Raw genomic sequence first — 19866 nt, 5'->3', positions numbered from 1 at the left:
CTCCCCTACTCACTCATGCACCCTCTCGCTCACTCTCTCAAATAAATAAATAAAATCTTTTTTTTAATTTCTTTTTAAAAATAAAAATTAAAAAAAAAAATAATAGCAGGGAACTTTAACACCCCAGTTACATCAATTAACAGGTCATCCAAACAGAAAAGCAACAAGTAAACAGTGGCTTTGAATGACACGCTGGACCAGATGGATTTAACAGATATAATCAGAACATTCCATCCTAAAACTGCAAAATACACATTTTTTTCAAGTGTGCACATGGAACATTCTCCAGAATGGATCACATATTAGGTCATGAAACAACTCTCAACATATTCAGAGAGATCCAAGTCATACCATGCATCTTTTCTGACCACAATGCTATGAAACTATAAATCAACCACAAGAAAAAATCTGGAAAGAGCACAAATACATGGAGGTTAAATAACACACTACTAAACAATGAATGGGCCAACCAAGAAATCAAAGAAGAAATTACAAATTACATAGAGACAAAATGAAAACACAATAATCTTTGGAATGCAGCAAAAGTGATTCTAAGGGAAGTTTCTAGCAACATAGGCCTACCTCAAGAAGTATATTCTCCCAGAAGAACAAAACATTTCTGTGTTTGACTCTCCTAAGTAAAGCTACATGAATGAGTTTGATGAACTCTGGGAGTAGTGGGAAATCTGTTGTTGATCTGTTTTAGTGGGATGATTAGTGGCACTTAACTTCTTATTTTACACAGATATAAAAGGGGGAGAGGGAGAGAAGGTGTCAGTAGCTAATGTAACAAGATGGACACACAAAGTCATGTTGGAGAAAAAATTCACTGACCCTTCCCTGAACATCGTGTGATTCCTTTAGATGTCCAGAGCATAGGAGGGGAGGGGTGTGTGAATATGTATGTTTTGTGTACATCAATGTGCCTGTGTGTTTTCTAAGGTTCACTTTCCCAAGGAGTTCTTTGATCCCTGGGAATGTAAAACTGGGCAAATTTGCATAAGAGCCAAGGACCCTCACAGAATTTTGGTATATATAGTAGAGATGACATTAGATTAGTGGTAAAGTGAGAGAAAATGTACCTACCCTCCAAAATGTATACTTGGGGGGCATTAGCATCAGATTGATGTGTCACTACCTCCTAGCATTTCTAATGTCATGGCACCCATGAAAAACAGTAATATTTTTTATGTATCTATTGGAAGGGATTTGGAGCCATCTATACAGAATTTGGTGGAAAAAAATCATTCTATTTTCTATATATAGCAAAGTGTCAATATAGTAATAAAATGCAAAGTATTAGGGAAGAAAATAGATATTGAACTTAGACAAACTTCCAAATAAAGTCTTCAGACATTTTAATGAGAAATTGAAGATTGAGTCCATTAATTTGCATTTTTAAATATCAGGTTTAATCAGGTTTTGATTTGTATTTCCCTGATGATAAGTGATGATGGGGATCTTTTCATGTATCTATTGGCCAACTGTATTCTTCTTTGGAGAAATGTCTGTTCATGTCTCATTTTTTAATTGGATTGTTTTTTGGATGGAACCCCACATCAGGCTCCATGCTCATCAGGGAGTCTGCTTGAAGATTCTTTTTCTTCCTCTCCCTCTGCCCCTCCTCCCCCTTGCTCTCTCTCTCTCTCTCTCTCTAAAATAAATACATAAATCTTTTAAAAATAAATAAATAAATAATAAAACCAAATATCTTAAATAGAAAAGGGTATGAAAACTTACAAATATGTCACATAAAGCAGGATGTAATACAATGTTCTTTTAGACCAAAATATTCCAAAGTCTCAGATGACTTTGCTGCTTCTTTTTTTCTTCAGGTGACTGTGCTTCTTAGGCCATTCTTAGGTATATCCTAACGAATCAACAAGAAGCTTTAAAACTTGGCCATTTTGAACTAAAACTGTTTCTCAGTGAAGCTAAACTACATAGAAGGAGACAAAAAGTAGAAATCCTCTGTCGAGGGCAGCCCCAGTGGCTCAGCAGTTTAGCACTGCCTTCAGCCCAGGGCATGATCCTGGAGACCCAGGATCAAGTCCCACATCGGGCTCCCTGCATGGAGCCTGCTTCTCCCTCTGCCTGTGTCTCTGCCTCTCTCTCTCTCTCTCTCTCTCCTCTGTCTCTCATGAATAAATAAATAAAATCTTTAAAAAAATCCTCTGTCGAAATAAATCTTTTTCCATTTTCCAATTGCAAAAGTTCATGGTCCTATGTGAAAAATAGTTTGTCCATCATCTTGGAATTTCTGGAATAATCTCCTTCACTTTCACTTTCTTTCCCTCCCTCAAATAACCAAGGTCACTAGGATCTGGGGACTTTGCATCAATACAACTTCTGACTCCAGTCTGCATTTTTGTCTCAGTGCAGTGATATTATTAGGAAGGTCATGAGATTTACAGAAATACAAGTTACAGAGAATGTAAAGATTCTCTATTGGCAATGTATATGGTAACTTATAAATGCTGTTATACAAATCAAGAAACAAGTATTCCAAAGAATTTCCTAAAACCGCTCCAAGGTTCCAGAGAAAAGGGGTATGAAGCTATGAATTATACCACCCATAGGAAATAAGGATTCTTTCTATTTCAGAAGCTCCCTTTGACATTCTCATTTGATGTTATACTATCTTGTCCTTCCAGCCCACTCCTGACTGTTTTGTAGGTTTGGCTACATGTATCATATCAGGAGCAAATAACAAGTGTAAAAGCAACTACAACTTATTTCTAAACATCTATCACAAAATTAATTAAAATGAAAGTCCATTTCCAGTATCATCCCAAAGCAGGCATAAGCCTAGAACCTTGTCCAAAGTCCATGCCTACAGGAGATTTTTATGAAATTTGACAAGCTGATTCTAAAATTTATGTATAAGAGAAAAGGATCAGGAGTAGTTAGATGAATGTGAAAAACAAGAATAAAGATAGCTACACTATATTGAGGGGTGCATGGTGGTTCAGACAGTTAAGCATCTGACTCTTGATTTTGGCTCAGGTTTTGATCTTAGGATGATGAGTTCAAGCCCCCGCATTGGGCTCCATGCTGGGTATAGAAGCCTACATAAAAAGATAAATTAAAATGTTAAAAAATAAGAAAGATAGCTGTAGTATATTGGGATTTAGTTAAAAGTTATAAATTTGTCTAATATTCGCATAGGAATAGAGATAGAAGAAAAATCCATGAGAAGATAATACAGAGCTTAAAAGCGGACCATCAAATAAGTGGTCATTTGGAATACAACAGAGATAGCATTAAAATAATCAGAGGGAGCATAAGTAATTTAACAAATGATGGGGCAACTGATTCTCCATTTGGAAGAAAACTAACATTTCCTACCATAGGAGGAAAACAGAAAAATAACTATTACATGAATTTAAGATCTAAATATGAACTGTGAAATATTCTTTTAGGGGAAAATATGTCCGTGTTTATGATGAGGGTTGGAAAGAATATTTCTTAAAAAAGATTTATGAGGCAAAGATTCTAAGAAAAATATAAATTTTAATACTTTACAACTAAAATTTTCTGTGACAATCCATAAATGAAATTAAATGCATTAGGCACAGATTGAAAAAGTATATTTGCAAAGCATATAGCAAACAAAAGATTTTTATCCAGAACATCTATGAAGACTCTCACAACTTATTTTTCCCCACAATTCTTAGAGAGAAAGCAATTAATGGAAGAAAAGAAACAGTGACTATTTACATATGAAAAGATACACAATGTCAATACTAGTCAGAAAAATGCAATTAAAACAGCAAAAATTAGTTTTATGAACATCAGGTTACAAAAAACTCATAAGCACAGTAATTTCAAGTTTTGGCCATGATGCATGAAAACATGAATTCTCATATACTGCTGGTAGAAATGTAAATGTGCACAACCCATTTAGAAAATATTTTGGGGGGATCCCTGGGTGGCGCAGCGGTTTGGCGCCTGCCTTCGACCCAGGGCACGATCCTGGAGACCCGGGATCGAACCCCACTTCGGGCTCCCTGCATGGAGCCTGCTTCTCCCTCTGCCTGTGTCTCTGCCTCTCTCTCTGTTGTCTATCATGAATAAATAAATAAATAAAATCTTAAAAAAAAAGAAAAAAAGAAAATATTTTGGGGGCAGCCCGGGTGGCTCAGCGGTTTAGCGCCCGCCTTCAGCCCGGGGCTTGATCCTGGTGAACCGGAATCGAGTTCCATGTCGGGCTCCCTGCATGGAGCTTGCTTCTCCCTCTGCCTGTGTCTCTGCCTGTGTGTGTGTGTGTGTGTGTGTGTGTGTCTGTGTGTCTGTGTGTCTGTGTGTGTGTGTGTGTGTGTGTGTGTCTCATGAATGAATAAATAAAATCTTAAAAAAAAAAGAAAGAAAATATTTTGGCATTATCCTGCAAGCTAGTTATTCCATTCCTAAGTGTATTCCCTAGAGAAATTGTCCACCATATGGAAACAGAGACATGTACAAGAATGTTCATTGCATTTCTGAAATTGAGGAACATTGGAAACAACATAAGTTGTCATCAATCTAGAACTGGATAAAATATTCTGATTTATGCCTACATCAAAATATCAAAAATAAACCATATCTGCATATTGCAACGTGAATGAATCATATAAAACAAATTTCACTTTTAAAAAGCAAACTGCAGGGACACTTGGGTTGCTCAACAGTTTATTTTTGGAAATAAAAAAATGTCAACATTTTGGCTTTTTAGACCACTGAGTCTGTCTTGGATAAGACGACAGCGTACCCACTTGGGACGCCTGGCTCAGTGGTTGAGAGTCTGCCTTTGACTCACGTCAGGATCCCGGGGTCCTGGGATTGAATCCTGAGTCGGGATCCCCGGCAGGGAGCCTGCCTCTCCCTCTGCCTGTGTCTCTGCCTCTCTCTGTGTCTTTCATGAATAAATAAATAAACTATTTTTAAAAATCACACTGCATAAAGACACAGTTTGACAGCATTTATATAATCTTTTGAAACAGAAAATCCATATATTTATTTGACACACATCATTTTCTAGAGTATACTTTTTATTATTATAAAATGTCCCTCTTTGTCTCTAGTAACATTTTTGTCTTAAAGTCTATTTTGTCTAAGATTAGTATAGCCACTCCAGCTCTTCTTTGATTCCTGCTTTAGAAGAGTTCTACAAGTTCTTGCAAAGCATCATCTGTTGTAACCCAGCCATTCAGGGTCTCTGCAAACTGTTCAATTTCAGTTTCAAAACTGCCAGGCTGCTCTGTAAGATGATTCAAAAACTCCTGAACATACTCTCGTAGAGTGGGATAATCCTCACAACCGCCTTCATAGGAATCTGTATAATTAGAAGAGTAACCTGATGGCTAAAATTCAGGAGCGTTCTCAGACAGCTTAGACATCAATACAGGAGCTACAACCACCTGGGGTTTGGCCATTGCCGACTCCAAGTTCTGCGGCGGGATATTATCCTGTGAACTAGGTGGAGCTCTCTGGGGCCTCGTTTGTTCTGGGAGCGCCCCGGGCCGGGATCTCTTCCATCTGGTTATGTCCAATCTATTTGTATCTTTGAATCTAAAGTGTATTCTTTGTGGACAGCATATAGTTGGATATTGTTGAGGTTTTTATTTCAATCCGGTCTGACAATCTCTGGCTTTTTTTTTTAATGATAAATTTATTTTTTATTGGTGTTCAATTTGCCAATTTACAGAATAACACCCAGTGCTCATCCCGTCAAGTGCCCCCCTCAGTGCCCGTCACCCATTCACCCCCACCCCCGCCCTCCTCCCCTTCCACCACCCCTAGTTCGTTTCCCAGAGTTAGGAGTCTTCATGATCTGTCTCCCTTTCTGATATTTCCTACCCATTTCTTCTCCCTTCCCTTCTATTCCCTTTCACTATTATTCTCTGGCTTTTTATTAGTGTGCCTAATAACATCAAATGTAAACAAGTTATTATTATAGGAGAAGTTATGTCAGCTATTTTGCTAATTATTTTCTGTCATGTCTTTGTTACTGTTTTTCCTCTTTTCCTCCTTTAATGCCCTTTTAAAAATTATTAAGTACTTTCTAATACACGACTTTAATTCCTGTAATTTTTCACTGTTTTTGGATGCTTGTTCTAGGAATTAAAATATGCATCATAATTTATCACAATCTACTTCAGATTATACCAATTTAATCCCAGTAAAATATAGGAACTCCTTTCCTCTTTGTCCTATTACTGTCATACATATTATGTCTATTTATGTTATAAACTAATCAAAACAGATTATTGCTTGGTACAATCTTAAGACCTTTTTTTTAAAAAAAAAAAAAAAAGACTTTTTTTTAAGTAGGCTCCACGCTGGGCTTGAACTCACAACTCTGAGATCAAGACCTGACTTGAGGGATCCCTGGGTGGCGCAGCGGTTTAGCGCCTGCCTTTGGCCCAGGGCGCGATCCTGGAGACCCCGGATCGAATCCCGCATCGGGCTCCCGGTGCATGGAGCCTGTTTCTCCCTCTGCCTGTGTCTCTGCCTCTCTCACTCTCTCTGTGTGACTATCATAAATAAATAAAAATTAAAAAAAAAAAAAAAAGACCTGACTTGAGATCAAAAGTCAGACACTTAACCAATAGAACCACCCTGGAAATTAAGGAAAGACTGACTTATTTATAGACTCATATAGATTACATGTGATAAACCCAATAATACAATTTCTACAGCTACTGTTAAAACAATAGTATTTTAAATCAATTTTAAAAATAGAAAACATGGGGAGCCTGGGTGGCTCAGTCAGTTGAGGACTAACTCTTGATTTAGGCTCAGGTCATGATCTCTGGGTAGTGGGATGGAGCCTCACATCTGTCTTTTCCTCTGCCCCTCTCCCTGGTCACGCTTGCTCTCGCTGTCTCTCTCTAAGTAAATAAATAAAATATTTTTTTAAATAGAAAAAATATTATACTGTTTTTTATATGTTCCTAGGTAAGGAGCTTTTTTCCACTGTTCCTAATTCTTGGGTGGCGGGGGGTGGGGGGTGGATTCAAGTTATCATGTGGTGTCACTTCCTTACAATCTTAAAGACTGTCTTTAGTATTTTTTGTAGAGTAGATACGTAGCAACAAAAATTCTCTATTTTTGTTAATCTAGAAATATTACCTTTTTTATTGTTTTTAATACACTTTGCTTTTCAGATGAGTTTTAGGTTCACAGAAAAATTGAGCAGAAAGTACAGGAAGTTCCCAAACACCCCTTGACCCCAACACATCCACAGCCTCCCCCACTATCAACATTCCATAGTAGAATAGTGCATTTGTTACAACTGAATCTACATTGACATATCATCATCATCCTAAGTTCATAGTTTTTGTTAGGGTTCATTCTTTGTGTTTTATATTCTATGGATTTTGACGAATGTATAATGACATGTATCCACCATTATAGTATCATACAGGGTGGTTTCACTGCTCTAAAAATCCTGTTCCTAGTTATCTCTCCCTAGCCCCCAACCCCTGGCAACCACTGATCTTGTTACTCTTTCCATATTTTTGCCTTTTCTAGAATGTCATGTAGTTGAAACCACACAATATTTAGCCTTGTCAGATTAGCTTCTTTAACCTAGTATAATATTCATTTAAGATTCCTCAAGTGTCTTTTCACAGCATGAAAAGACCATGCCATTTCTTCTTAGCACTAATACTCCATTGTCTGAATGTACCACAGTTTATCTGTCCTAACAAAAGACATTGTGATTGCTTCTAAGTTTTCACAGATATGGATAAATCTGCTATAAACATCCATATACATCCATATTTTTTATGGACATAAGTTTTAAATACCAATGTGTCTGCTACATTGCATTGTAAGAGCATAGTTAGTCATATACATACACACACCCAGTTTTATTGAGATATAATTGACATTCATCACTGAATGAATTCGGGTATACAGCATTAAGGTTTGACTTACATATTGTGAAATGATTACCACAATAAGTTTAGTTAACATCTGTCATTTAATATAGATACAATAAAAATAAATGAGAAAAAAAAGAAAAAAATTCTCTTTGTAATGATAACTCTTAGGATTTACTCTCTCAGCAGTATCACAATAACTCTCTTCATATATATCACACAGCAGCGGTGCCTACACTCATCATGTTATACATTATGTCCCTAATACCTATTTATCTTATAACTTGAAGTTTGTGCCTTTTGACCACCTTCCCCCAACCCCCCTTCTCCCACCTTTGCCTCTGGTAACCACAAATCTGATCTCTTTTTCTAGTAATTTTGTTGTTGTTGTTGCTGTTGTTGTTTATATTCCACGTATATGCAAAATCTCTCTTTGTCTGACCTGTTTCACTTAGCATAATGCCCTCAAAGTCCATTTGTGTTGTTGCAAATGGCAGAGTTTCTTCTTTTTTTCATTAGTATGTTTAGTTTTATAAGAAACTGCCAAAGTGTGTTCAAAACTGGCTGTATCAACTTGCATTCCACCAACAATGAATGAGCGTTCCTGTTGCTTCACAGTCTTGCCAGCATTGGTGGTGTCAGTGTTTTGGATTTACACCATTCTAACAGATGTGTAGTGGAATGGCCATTATTTTATCACTTTCACTTTTGCTAAATATAGAATGCTTGGTTTACAGGATAGTTTTTATTTTTCTTTTAGCACATGTTTTTTCTTTTTCTTCTTGAGATATAACTGACATATAATACTGTGTAAGTTTAAAGTGTACAATATCTTGATAGGACACATTTCTATATTACAATATGATTATCACCATAGTGTAGGCTTTCGTTACTCTTTTTTATACTTTTCCCTTTGCTCTGCTCTGACGGGGTTGTTTGAAGATTTTGCCCTCTAGTTTACCTAATTCTTCTTTCCTTTTGCTCTATTCTGATGCAGATGCTCTCTACTGCTTTTTTTTTTTTTTCATTTCACTCATTGAATTCTTCAGCTCTACAGATTCTTTTTGACTCTTTATTATGATTTCTAACTCTTTGATAAATACCTCATTTTGTTCATGTATGTTTTCCTCATTTCATTGGACTGAGTTTCCTTGTAGTTGATTTGAGTTTCTTCAAAATAGCTATTTTGAATTCTTTGCCAGCTAGTGCAGTAAAGTCCATCCCTTTGGGCTCAACTATTATCTTTTGGTGATGACATGTTTTCTTTATTCTTCATCTTCCTTGGGGTTTTGCATAACTGTTTTCACATTTGAAGTAGCAGACACCTCCTCAAATCCTTACTAGTTGCCCTAGCATGGGGACTATTATTATTCAATGGCCCTGTTCTATCTGGGGCTTCTCCACCTTTGTATGGAAACTCCTGCTCCACACTTCTTTCTTCCTCTTGTGGCAGAATTTTTTTTCTTGTGGCAGAATTCTTAAGCCGTTATGTCTTTCCTGGTTTTTATAAAACACCAAGCAGATGGCTCAAACCTCTCTTTTGTTTTCCAGAAGTTTGAGGATTCTCTCATGCCCACAGATCCTGGTCTGATTTTCAGATAGCACTCCATTTACTGATTGCTAGACTTCACTCTACGGCCATACTCAGGAGTGTGCACAAGGAGCCAGCCACAGTGGGAGAAGAGTGGGAGAAGATGTGTGTTTAGGACTCAGGATGTTCCGTGTGGGAGATCCTTGGGTGAGGCTGTCACACAAGCTCATGGGCAGACTTCTTGCAGAAGTCTGAAGGGTAGTCATCAGGAATCGTGTCCCTTCAATGCTTTTGATAATCTTACATGCCTCTTTCCTAATCTCCTCCCCCCTCTACATCTCAGAGAAACTGATTACTGTCCAGCAGTGTCTCACACAACTGGGGTAACTAAACACACAGGCACTGCTTTCCTTTTCCCCTGCAAGAGAGGTTGCTGGAAGATAGTTAAACTTCACTGTCACCTCAGGGGATAGGCAGTGCTGGCAAAGATCCTCTTACTCTGTCTACTGCATTCAATCTCATAGTTTTGTTTTGTTTTTTTCCTCTAGTGATGTGCTGGAATCTCCCCCTTGGGAAGACTGGACTTCTCCAAAGTCTCTCTCATCTGTGTGTATCTGCCCAGGTCAACACTTCATGTTTTCCCCAAACACAGCCAAGAGGGGCTGGGGCAGGTTCATTGGCTCTCCTGGTTCTGCAGCCCCTACTAAGGTCTGTCTGCCTATTGCTGAACACACAGGTGAGCAAGACTCCTTTCAGGTTTCTTGGCATATGGTACTGGATCCCACAAATCCTACAGAGGCACTTTTATTCATGAATGGGTGCCTAATTAAGTATTAAAGAAGGGAACAAGAAGGAAGAATATTTGTCATGCCATGATGCCGACGCTCCATTCAGCACTTGTCATTCTATTGTTTTTGGTCTCCATTGTTTCTGATGAGAAATCAACTGTTAATATTATTGTATATGATAAATTGTTCTTTTTTTTTTTTTTTGCTTTCAAAATTTTCTGGTTTTGGTTTAACTATAATGTATCTAGTTGTGGATCATTTGTATTTATACTATTTTGCATTTATTGAGGTTCATGAATGTATAAATACATTTTTCATCAAATTTAAGAAGTTTTGGGGGCAGCCCCAGTGGCACAGTGGTTTAGCGCCGCCTATAGCCCAGGGTGTGATCCTGGAGATCCAGGATCGAGTCCCACATCGGGCTCCTTGCATTGAGTCTGCTTCTCCCTCTGCCTGTGTCTCTGCCTCTCTCTGTGTCTCTATGAATAAATAAATAAAATCTTAAAAAAAAAAAAAACTTAAGAAGTCTTTGGACAGTAGTTATTATGCTTTCTATGCCTTTCTCTCCTCTCCTCTGGGACTCTCATTGTTTTGGTGATATGTCTGGTGGTGTTCCACAGGTCTCTGAGGCTCTCTTCACTTTTCCTCATTCCTCTTGTGCTTTCTGGTATCTAGACTGTAAAATCGTTATTGATCTATCCTCAAATTCACTGCTTCTTTCCACTGCAAGTTCAAATCAGATCTTAAAAATCCTTCTACTCATTTTTTTTTATTTCACTCATTGTACTCTGCAAGTCCACACTGCCCATTTTTTTAAAATAATCTTTCTTTTTATTAATGATCTCTATTTGATGAACCAGTGTCATCATACTTTCCTTTTAATCTTTAAGCATTGTTTCCTTTAGTTTTTTTAACATAATTTATAATAGCTTCTTTGAACAATTTTCTTGTTAAGTACAGAATCTGGACCCCTTGGGAGATAGTTTGTATTGACCGTTATTTAGAATGGAAAACCTCTATCAATCTATCTTCATATTCAATTCTTACTTATGCTAGATTAATCCTTTCAAACATATTTAGACTTGTTTTATGTCCCAGAATATGGTGTAAGTATGCTATGTGTACAGACTTAATTTACTTAACAGATATACAGCTCTTCTCCTTTTTCTACTTAATTTTGTGTTGGATTTAGTACATCATGTTTTTCAATATATTTTTCCACCTCCTCCAAGTTATGGAATTTACTAGCATGTTTTAAAAAAAAAAAAAGATTTATTTATTTATTCATGAGAGACACAGAGAGAGAGAGAAGCAGAGACACAGGCAGAGGGAGAAGCAGGCTCCCTACATGGAGCCCAATGCGGGACTTGATCCCCGATCCCAAGATCATGCCCTGAGCCAAAGGCAGACGCTCAAGCACTGAGCCACCCAGGCATCCCTAGCATATGATGTTTTTCATAATATCTTCTTCTCTATAATATCTGTAGATATTATAATCTACATAATGGAATACATTGGAGTTTTTCTGTGGATTCTTCCATATTTTTTGTGTAATCGTGTCATTTGCAAACAAAAACTGTTTTATATCTTTCTTTCTAATCTGTATACATTTTATTTCCTTTTCTTGCCTTACTGTAATAGCAAGGGCTTCCAGTACAATTTTGAAAAAGAGTGATAAGGGGACATTCTTGCCTTATAATAGATCTTAATGCAAAAGCATTGAGTTTCTCATCATTAAATATGGTATTAGCTATAGGTATTTTGCAGTCTTTTATCAAGTTGAGAAACTTCCACTCTAAACCTAGTTTACTGAAGTTTCTATCACACATTAGTGGATTCCATACATAATGGATTAAAAGCCATAAAAAAAGGAAGAACAGGGATCCCTGGGTGGCGCAGCGGTTTGGCGCCTGCCTTTGGCCCAGGGCGCGATCCTGGAGACCCGGGATCGAATCCCACGTCGGGCTCCCGGTGCATGGAGCCTGCTTCTCCCTCTTCCTGTGTGTCTCTGCCTCTCTCTCTCTCTCTGTGTGTGACTATCATAAATAAATTAAAATTAAAAAAATAAAAAATAAAAAATAAATAAAAAAAGGAAGAACATGCCATTTACAACATGAATGGACCTTGAGGGCATTAAGCTAAGTAAAATAAGTCAGAGAAAGAAAGGCAAATATGATCCCACTTGCATTTTTTTTCTTTTATTTTTAAGTAGACTCCATGCCCAACATGGGCTTGAACTCACAACCCTGAGATCAAAAGTCACATGCTCGGGATCCCTGGGTGGCTCAGCGGTTCAGCGCCTGCCTTTGGCCCAGGGCCAATCCTGGAGTTCCGGTATCGAGTCCCGCGTCGGGCTCCCTGCATGGAGCCTACTTCTCCCTCTGCCTGTGTCTCTGCCTCTCTCTCTCTCTCTCTCTGTCTATCATGAATGAATGAATGAATGAATGAATGAATGAATGAATAAATAAATAAATAAATAAATAAATAAATAAATAAATAAATCTTTGAAAAACAAACAAACAAACAAACAAAAGTCACATGCCCTGGGACGCCTGGGTGGTTCAGTGGTTGAGCATTCAGCTCAGGGCATGATCCTGGAGTCCCGGAATTGAGTCCCACATTGGGCTCCCTGCATGGAGCCTGCTTCTCTCTCTGCCTCTGTCTCTGCCTCTCTCTGTGTCTCTCACAAATAAATAAATAAAATCTTTAAAAAAGAAAAAAAGTCACATGCTCTATCAACTGAGCCAGTCAGGCACCACAATCTGTATTTTAACATATGATCTCATTTGTATTCATATGTGGAGTCAAAAAAGAGAGAGAAGAGAAGAGAGGAGGAGAAGAGAAGAGAAGAGAAGAGAAGAGAAGAGAAGAGAAGAGAAGAGAAGAGAAGAGAAAAGAGAAAAAAAAGAAAAGAAAAGAAGAAAGAAAAAAGAAAAGAAAAGAAAGAAAAGAAGAAAAGAAAGAAAAGAAAAAAAAGAAAAGAAAAGAAAAAAGAAAAGGACAGATTGGTGGTTGCCAGAGGAAGGGGGAGAGGGTGGGCAAAATGGGTGAAGGTGGTCCAAAGGCATAAAATTCCAGAGTGCTATGGTGGTTTAGTTGGTTACATATCCAACCCTTTATCTCACTTCAGGTCTTGATTTCAGGGTCATGAGTTTGAGCCTTCCTTTGGGCTCCATGCTGCACGTGAAGCCTAATTAAAAAAAAAAAGGGGGGGGGGTACAAACTTCCAGTTATAAAATAAATATGTCACAGGGATGTAATGTACAGCATGGTGACTATAATTATACTATGTTGCAGATTTGAATGTTACTAATAGAGGTAATCTTAAAAGTTCTCATCACAAGAAAAAATTGTAACTGTATTGTGATGGATGGATGTTAACTAGAGTTATGGTGGTGATCATTTCACAATATATATATATTAAGTCATTATGTTAGATACTTTAATATGTCAATTATATCTCAAAAAACTTAAATCTCAATAAAAGATAAGTGCAAATGTTTAAAAAGACTAAAAACCCAAATATGGGCAACAATATAGGGCAAAGAGTGTTCTTACACAATTCTCACACTAATAATATGAGTATAAAATGTTAAACTATTTTAGGGCAGCCCAGGTGGCTCAGTGGTTTAGCGCCACCTACAGCCCAGGGTATGATCCTGGAGTCCTGGGATGGAGTCCCATGTCTGGCTCCCTATATAGAGCCTGCTTCTTCTTCTGCCTGTGTCTCTGCCTTTCTCTCTGCGTCTCTCATGAATAAACAAATAATCTTTTTTAAAAAATGTTAAACTATTTTAGAAAAAAATTTGGCAGTTTCTTAAATACACACACCCTAGGGATGGGGTAACTGGGTGACAGACACTAAGGAGGGCACTTGAGGGGATGAGCACTGGGTGTTATATTGTATGTTGGCGAATTGAAATTTTTTTAATTTCATATACACACGCTATAACTCAGAAATTCCAGTCCTAGGTATTTATTTTTTTTAATTTTTATTTATTTATGATAGTCACACAGAGAGAAAGAGAGAGAGGCAGAGACACAGGCAGAGGGAGAAGCAGGCTCCATGCACCGGGAGCCTGATATGGGATTCGATCCTGGGTCTCCAGGATCGCACCCTGGGCCAAAGGCAGGCGCCAAACCGCTGCGCCACCCAGGGATCCCTAGTCCTAGGTATTTACCCAAGAGACATTAAAATATGTATCTACAAAAAAACTTGGAGCACAAGATTCACAGCTTTATTCCTTGTATCCAAAAACTAGAAACAATCAGATATCCGTCAATAAGAGAATGGATGTATTAGCTTTCTATTGCTGCTATAACAAATTACCACAAACAACACCCTTTTATTATCTCATATTTTCCAGAGGTCAGAAACACAGCATGGATTATACGTGTTCTCCTCTTTGGATCTCACAAGAATGAACTTGAGCTGAGCATCAGGTCTTATCTGTTGAGGTAAGAATCCTCTTCCAAGTTAACTGGCTTTTTGCATAATTCTTTTCCTTATGGTGATGTGTAAGTGGCTTCCCTCCAACCTCAAGCCAGCAATGGTAGGTCAAGTCTTTCTCATGCTCTGAGCCTCTATGTCTCCCTCTTCTGCTTTTAAGAATTCATGTTATTAAATTGGACCCACATGGATAATTCAGGATAACCTCCTTATTTTAAGATCAACTTATTAGTAGCCTTAATTATATCTGCAAAGTCCTTTTTACCAAATAATGTAACAGATTAATGGATGTAACATCAAGGGCAAAAGTCACAGGGGCCAAATTTTTGCCTACCATAATAGATAATATACTATGGTATACTCATACAATAGAATATTACTTACAAAGTAGAAGAAAGGATGGAAAGAAAAGAAATATACTACAATATAAATATCAAATATTGTTAAGAAATCTTACACATGATAGTATATATGTGATTCCACTTATGTCTAATGATAACTATTTTACAATATACTCTTGAGTGTCCACCTGCATGTTCCTTTGATGATGATTACTTCCTAATTTCAAAAGATTTAAAATGTTTTAGAAAATAAAAATATCAATAATAGAATCTCATTCAGCCATTTATTTTTTTAAAGATTTTATTTTTAAGTAATACACCCAATGTGGGGCTTGAACTCACAACCCCAAGATCAAGAGTTGCATGCACCACTGACTGAGCCAGCCAGGTGCCCCTCATTCAGCCATTTTTAAAAGATATGTTTAAAAAATTTTCAATCATAAGTGAAAATACTCACTTACCAGATGAAGAAACTGGGATGAGTTACTTAACCTCTCTGTTGAAGCAGTATTATCTATAATAGGGGGGTTTGGTGAGTATTAAATGAAATGATACACCAATCCTCAAAGTGTGGGCTCTGAACCAGCATCAGCATCAGCATCAGCATCACTTGGAACTTGATAGAAATGTAAATTATCTAGCCCCGTCTTCAAGTGGGGACCTTGATGCATTATGCTAAAGTTTGTGAACCACTGGGATAAAATATTCAAAACATCTAGTACATAGTAATAATCATAGCTATCAATTTGTAGTATATAAAAAGCATTATGCTAGGGTTTTATATGCCTAATGTTACTTAACCACCATAACAATCCAGTGAGGTATCACTACAACCATTCTATATATGAGAAAACTGAGGCCCAGGGAAGATAAGGAGCTTAGATTCATTCTGTCTCATTCAGGTTTCTCATTTTGAGACATCAATGTAATAAGCCACAAATTCACTCACCTAGTCAATCACATGCTTAGCAACTCATTTAGTTTTTCACCTCATTTTATAGATTAAAAAAAAGTAATTCCCAGAGAAGGAAAGTGACTTGCCAGGAGTCAAACAGTTAATGGAAGAGCCTAAAAATAAGAATAATAATAATTAATAATAATAATAATAATAATATAAATGAAAAATAAATAACATTTTATTAAAATAGCTCAAGAACTGTATCCAGAGAAAATAAATTTGTTTATGCTTATCAGCCTCTTGGTAAGAAGAGTTGCTCACAGAGTTGAGAATATCTGGAAGCAACATCAATTGTCAATTAAAACACAAGGCAGGGCAGCCCAGGTGGCTCAGTGGTTTAGCGCCACCTTCAGCCCAGGCGTGATCCTGGAGACCCGGGATCAAGTCCCACGTCAGGTTCCCTGCCTGGAGCCTGCTTCTCCCTCTGCCTGTGTCTCTGCCTCTCTCTCTCTCTCTCATAAATAAAATCTTTAAAAAAAAACAAAAACACAAGGCAAATATCAAGTGGTTTTCCTTGTTTTTGATGAGTCAAAAGATGTTACTACTCGATTATTATTGTTTATTCAGAATGTCAATAAGAAATTTGACAAAAAAGCAAAATCAGATCTATAATAAACACAGAGAACAAACTGATGGCTAATGGTTGCCAGAGGGGAGGGTTGCATACCCCTGGATTATGTGGTCACCTCTCATCCTGGTCTTTGCCTTTCACTACCTAATCCAGGGGTTAATAATGGAGAGGTGGAACAGAGACTTGATCTAACAGAAAAAGCTCAAAGAAAATCATGTCCTCAATTCATGGCAGAGAAGGGGAATTGCCTCCCAGGGTAACTTTATAAGCATTCCAGATAAACCAGGTGGCATTTGCAAAGACTAGGAAGCAGAGACAAAGATGTTGGACAGAAATAAGAGTTAGAAAGGTCTTAGGCATGTTGTGCCTGAAGTATCTGTGGAACAGACAGACAGAGATCTTCAAGGGGCAGCTGAATGTGTGGTTCTGAGCTCAGGAGGGAGGAAGCCCAAGACGAAGGTGATGATAGCAGAGTCACTGGCATTTTGGTGGTAACCAAAACCAGCAGTGAATCAGGTGGCTGACAGGAGAGAGACTGAGGATGTCAAATACAAGATCTGAGAGGAAGTCTGGAAGAATAGGTCATGAAAATATGGGAAAGAAATCATACAAAAGGTAAAAACAAAACTAGCAATTCACATTTAAACACATTAGCTCTTCACTTATGGAAAATAAATAGAAAATAAAGAAGCAGGAATGTTTTCTAAAAACCAAGGGCATAAAGGTAAGAACTAAGACAATCAAAACAACCAAACACGGATAAAACAAAATCACGCCAAGAAAGAAAGAAAATCTGCTTTTAGTTTCCAATGGTGCTTTTCCAGAGGAATAGAAAACTGCTTAAGGATTGACTTTGATAACAAGGAGCCATCAGAGTTCAAGAGATAATTCCCCAAAAAAGTGAAAAACTTGACTCCTGAATTGTGGAAAACAACATCAAAACTCTGGAGAAGGCCTGAAATAGAATGGATGGACATAAATGAGCAATTCTGCAAATCTCCTAGAATGTAAAGACTGCCAAGTGCACACGGGAGCTTGGGCCTTCTTTCTTGATAATATAAAAATGCTAAGTTTTCCAGCTGAGTAGCCATCACAAGTAGACACTGATTTACCCTCTATATCTGCTGGATGATGCCTGCTCAAGAAACCCTTTATCAAAGGAGCCCACTGCTGGTTTCCACGCGGAGCGGCCTATTAGCAGCAACAGATCCGGACAACAGACCCGGCCTTTAACACAACCCCGCCGCCCGCTGGCTCGGTGCACATCGCCTCTCCACGACCAGGCTCTCTTCGCTCAAACAAATAAATGGTCGTGAACATTCAGAGAAATGCCCGCCGCGTGATCCCCAAGCGCGGCGTCCTACGGGGCTCGGGGCCTCTCCCGCGCCCCCGGCCTCAGCGCAGGGAGCCAGCCGAGGAGCCGAGCCTCCGCCACGGGGCGCTGCGGGCAGAGGCGAGCCGCGGGCCGAGGTCGGCGCACGCGCGCAGGGCCGCACGCCTCCGAGGCCGCCGCGCCGGGCCCGCCCCCCCACCTCGGGGTCCCGCCCCCCCCCCCCCACCTCGGGGTCCCGCGCCGCCCCCGGCGCGCACGCGCTCCTCTCAGCGGCGCTCTCCCCGCCACGTCCGTCAGCACGTCCCCGCCGCCCGCCGCCCGCCGCAGCAGAGCCGAGGGAGCCCGCCTCGGAGACCTCCCGTCAGCCTCGGCGGGAGCGCGCGCACCTCCGCGGCGGGCGGGGCTGATCCCGCGGTGAGCACCGGAGCGGCAGGGCTTCTCCCTTGGTAGGAGAATAATGACGACTGTTTCGTTTTCCTACTTTTTACGACGTTAGCCTCCAAAGAAGACACAGTGATCCACGAAAATCTTAGGAAAGTCAGAAAATACACACAACCAAAAGAAGCAATGGACACAGCTTCACCTCCCACTCCGAGGTTTATGTGTTTAGCCGTTGGACACACAATCTTATTGTCGTTTGCAGAAATGCGATCATATATACATGATTTTTATCACTATCCTTGCAGAAAACAATTTCTTGTAAAATCTAACACCGATAATTTTTTTCCAGTGATAAATAAGTTCCATTCACAACAGCATCAAAAATTGTGCAAAGTTATTATTCGAGTTAATAAAAGAAGTAAACCTGTTTAAAAAGGGGGGGGGGGGTCCCCGGGTGGCCCAGCGGCTTAGCGCCGCCTTCAGCCCAGGGCGTGATCCTGGAGACCCGGGATCAAGTCCCCAGTCAGCTCCCTGCGGGGAGCCTGCTTCTCCCTCTGCCTGTGTCTCTGCCCCTCTCTGTCTCTCTGTCTCTCTGTCTCTCGTGAATAAATAAAATCTTTTTAAAAATTTTTTTTAAAAAGAGAGACATTTTGTGATGTGTAACATTTAAAAGACCTGAGGGACGCCTGGGTAGCTCAGTGGTTGAGTGTCTGTCTTCCGCTCAGGTCATGATCCCGGGGTCCTGGGATCAAGTCCCGCATTGGGCTCCCCGTGTGGAGCCTGCTTCTCCCTCTGCCTATGTCTCTCTGCCTCTCTCTCTCTCTGTCTGTCTCTAATGAATAAATAAATAAAATCTTTAAAAAAAAAAAAAAAAAGACTTGAATAGGTAGATATTCCTATGATTTTTTCCCAGGAAAGAAAACTCTTGAAATCAACAATATCCCAAACAGAATCTCAATGACTTTCTGTGCCTATTTTCTTTTTGCTTTTTATTTTATATCATCTTACTTGACAGGAACCTTAGAGGAAAAATAAGGATTTTTTGAAGAAAAAGAAAGAGTACTGCTTAACATATATTAAAATTCTATTATTATTTAAGTTTAGAATTGGCACCAAAGAAAAAGAATATTTAAGAATGCATTACATGGTTAAAGAGCCAGATGCAATAATCTCCCAGTAGCAACGAACACAGAGTACTTAGAAATTATATATGAAAAGTAGATAGCGATCTTTGGAAAAGTGATTGCAAGTTTGGCCCAAAAAAGTACAAGGTGAAACTGGGAAAGCTTACTGTGCTAGAGAACAAGGAAGCACTCGCAGATTAATGGGATACAACATATACAGGAGCAAACTTGAGGAGGTACCTATTAGCAAAATCATGGGATCAATTAAAGCACTTAAAAACATAAATTTTTTAAATGAGGGAGGATACTTTAATTTCCAAGAAGATAAAGTAGATGTGCTTTTCTCTATTCTACCTAAGTACAACTAAAATCCCTGGACATTATATATAAAACAAATATAAGCAGACTGAAAGATGGAAAAAAAGGCAAACCAGCTAAAGACTTCAAGATCCAAGAAATTGAAATAGTGATCTGTTCACTGGGTTTCCTTTTTGCCTCACAGATTTCAAATTTGTAGCAAA

The 19866-nt window shown here is 38.8% G+C and overlaps 1 long non-coding RNA gene across 1 annotated transcript in view; it reads right to left on the bottom strand.

Moving 5' to 3' along the window:
• LOC144301451 (uncharacterized) overlaps nt 1-17941 on the bottom strand; it is a 60057-nt gene extending 42116 nt beyond the window's left edge. Inside the window, exons 1-2 of the long non-coding RNA XR_013368278.1 lie at nt 17620-17941; nt 15928-16046 (exon numbers count right to left, since the gene is read on the bottom strand). This is a non-coding gene — a long non-coding RNA (uncharacterized LOC144301451). The remainder of the gene's footprint in view (nt 1-15927; nt 16047-17619) is intronic.
• Between the last annotated feature and the right edge of the window lie 1925 nt (nt 17942-19866).

This window comes from Canis aureus, chromosome 29 (assembly GCF_053574225.1).
Source record: "Canis aureus isolate CA01 chromosome 29, VMU_Caureus_v.1.0, whole genome shotgun sequence".
Taxonomy (NCBI): Eukaryota; Metazoa; Chordata; class Mammalia; order Carnivora; family Canidae; genus Canis; species Canis aureus.
Note: the sequence above shows the minus strand (reverse complement) of the source record. Positions and strands in the feature narration are given on the sequence as shown.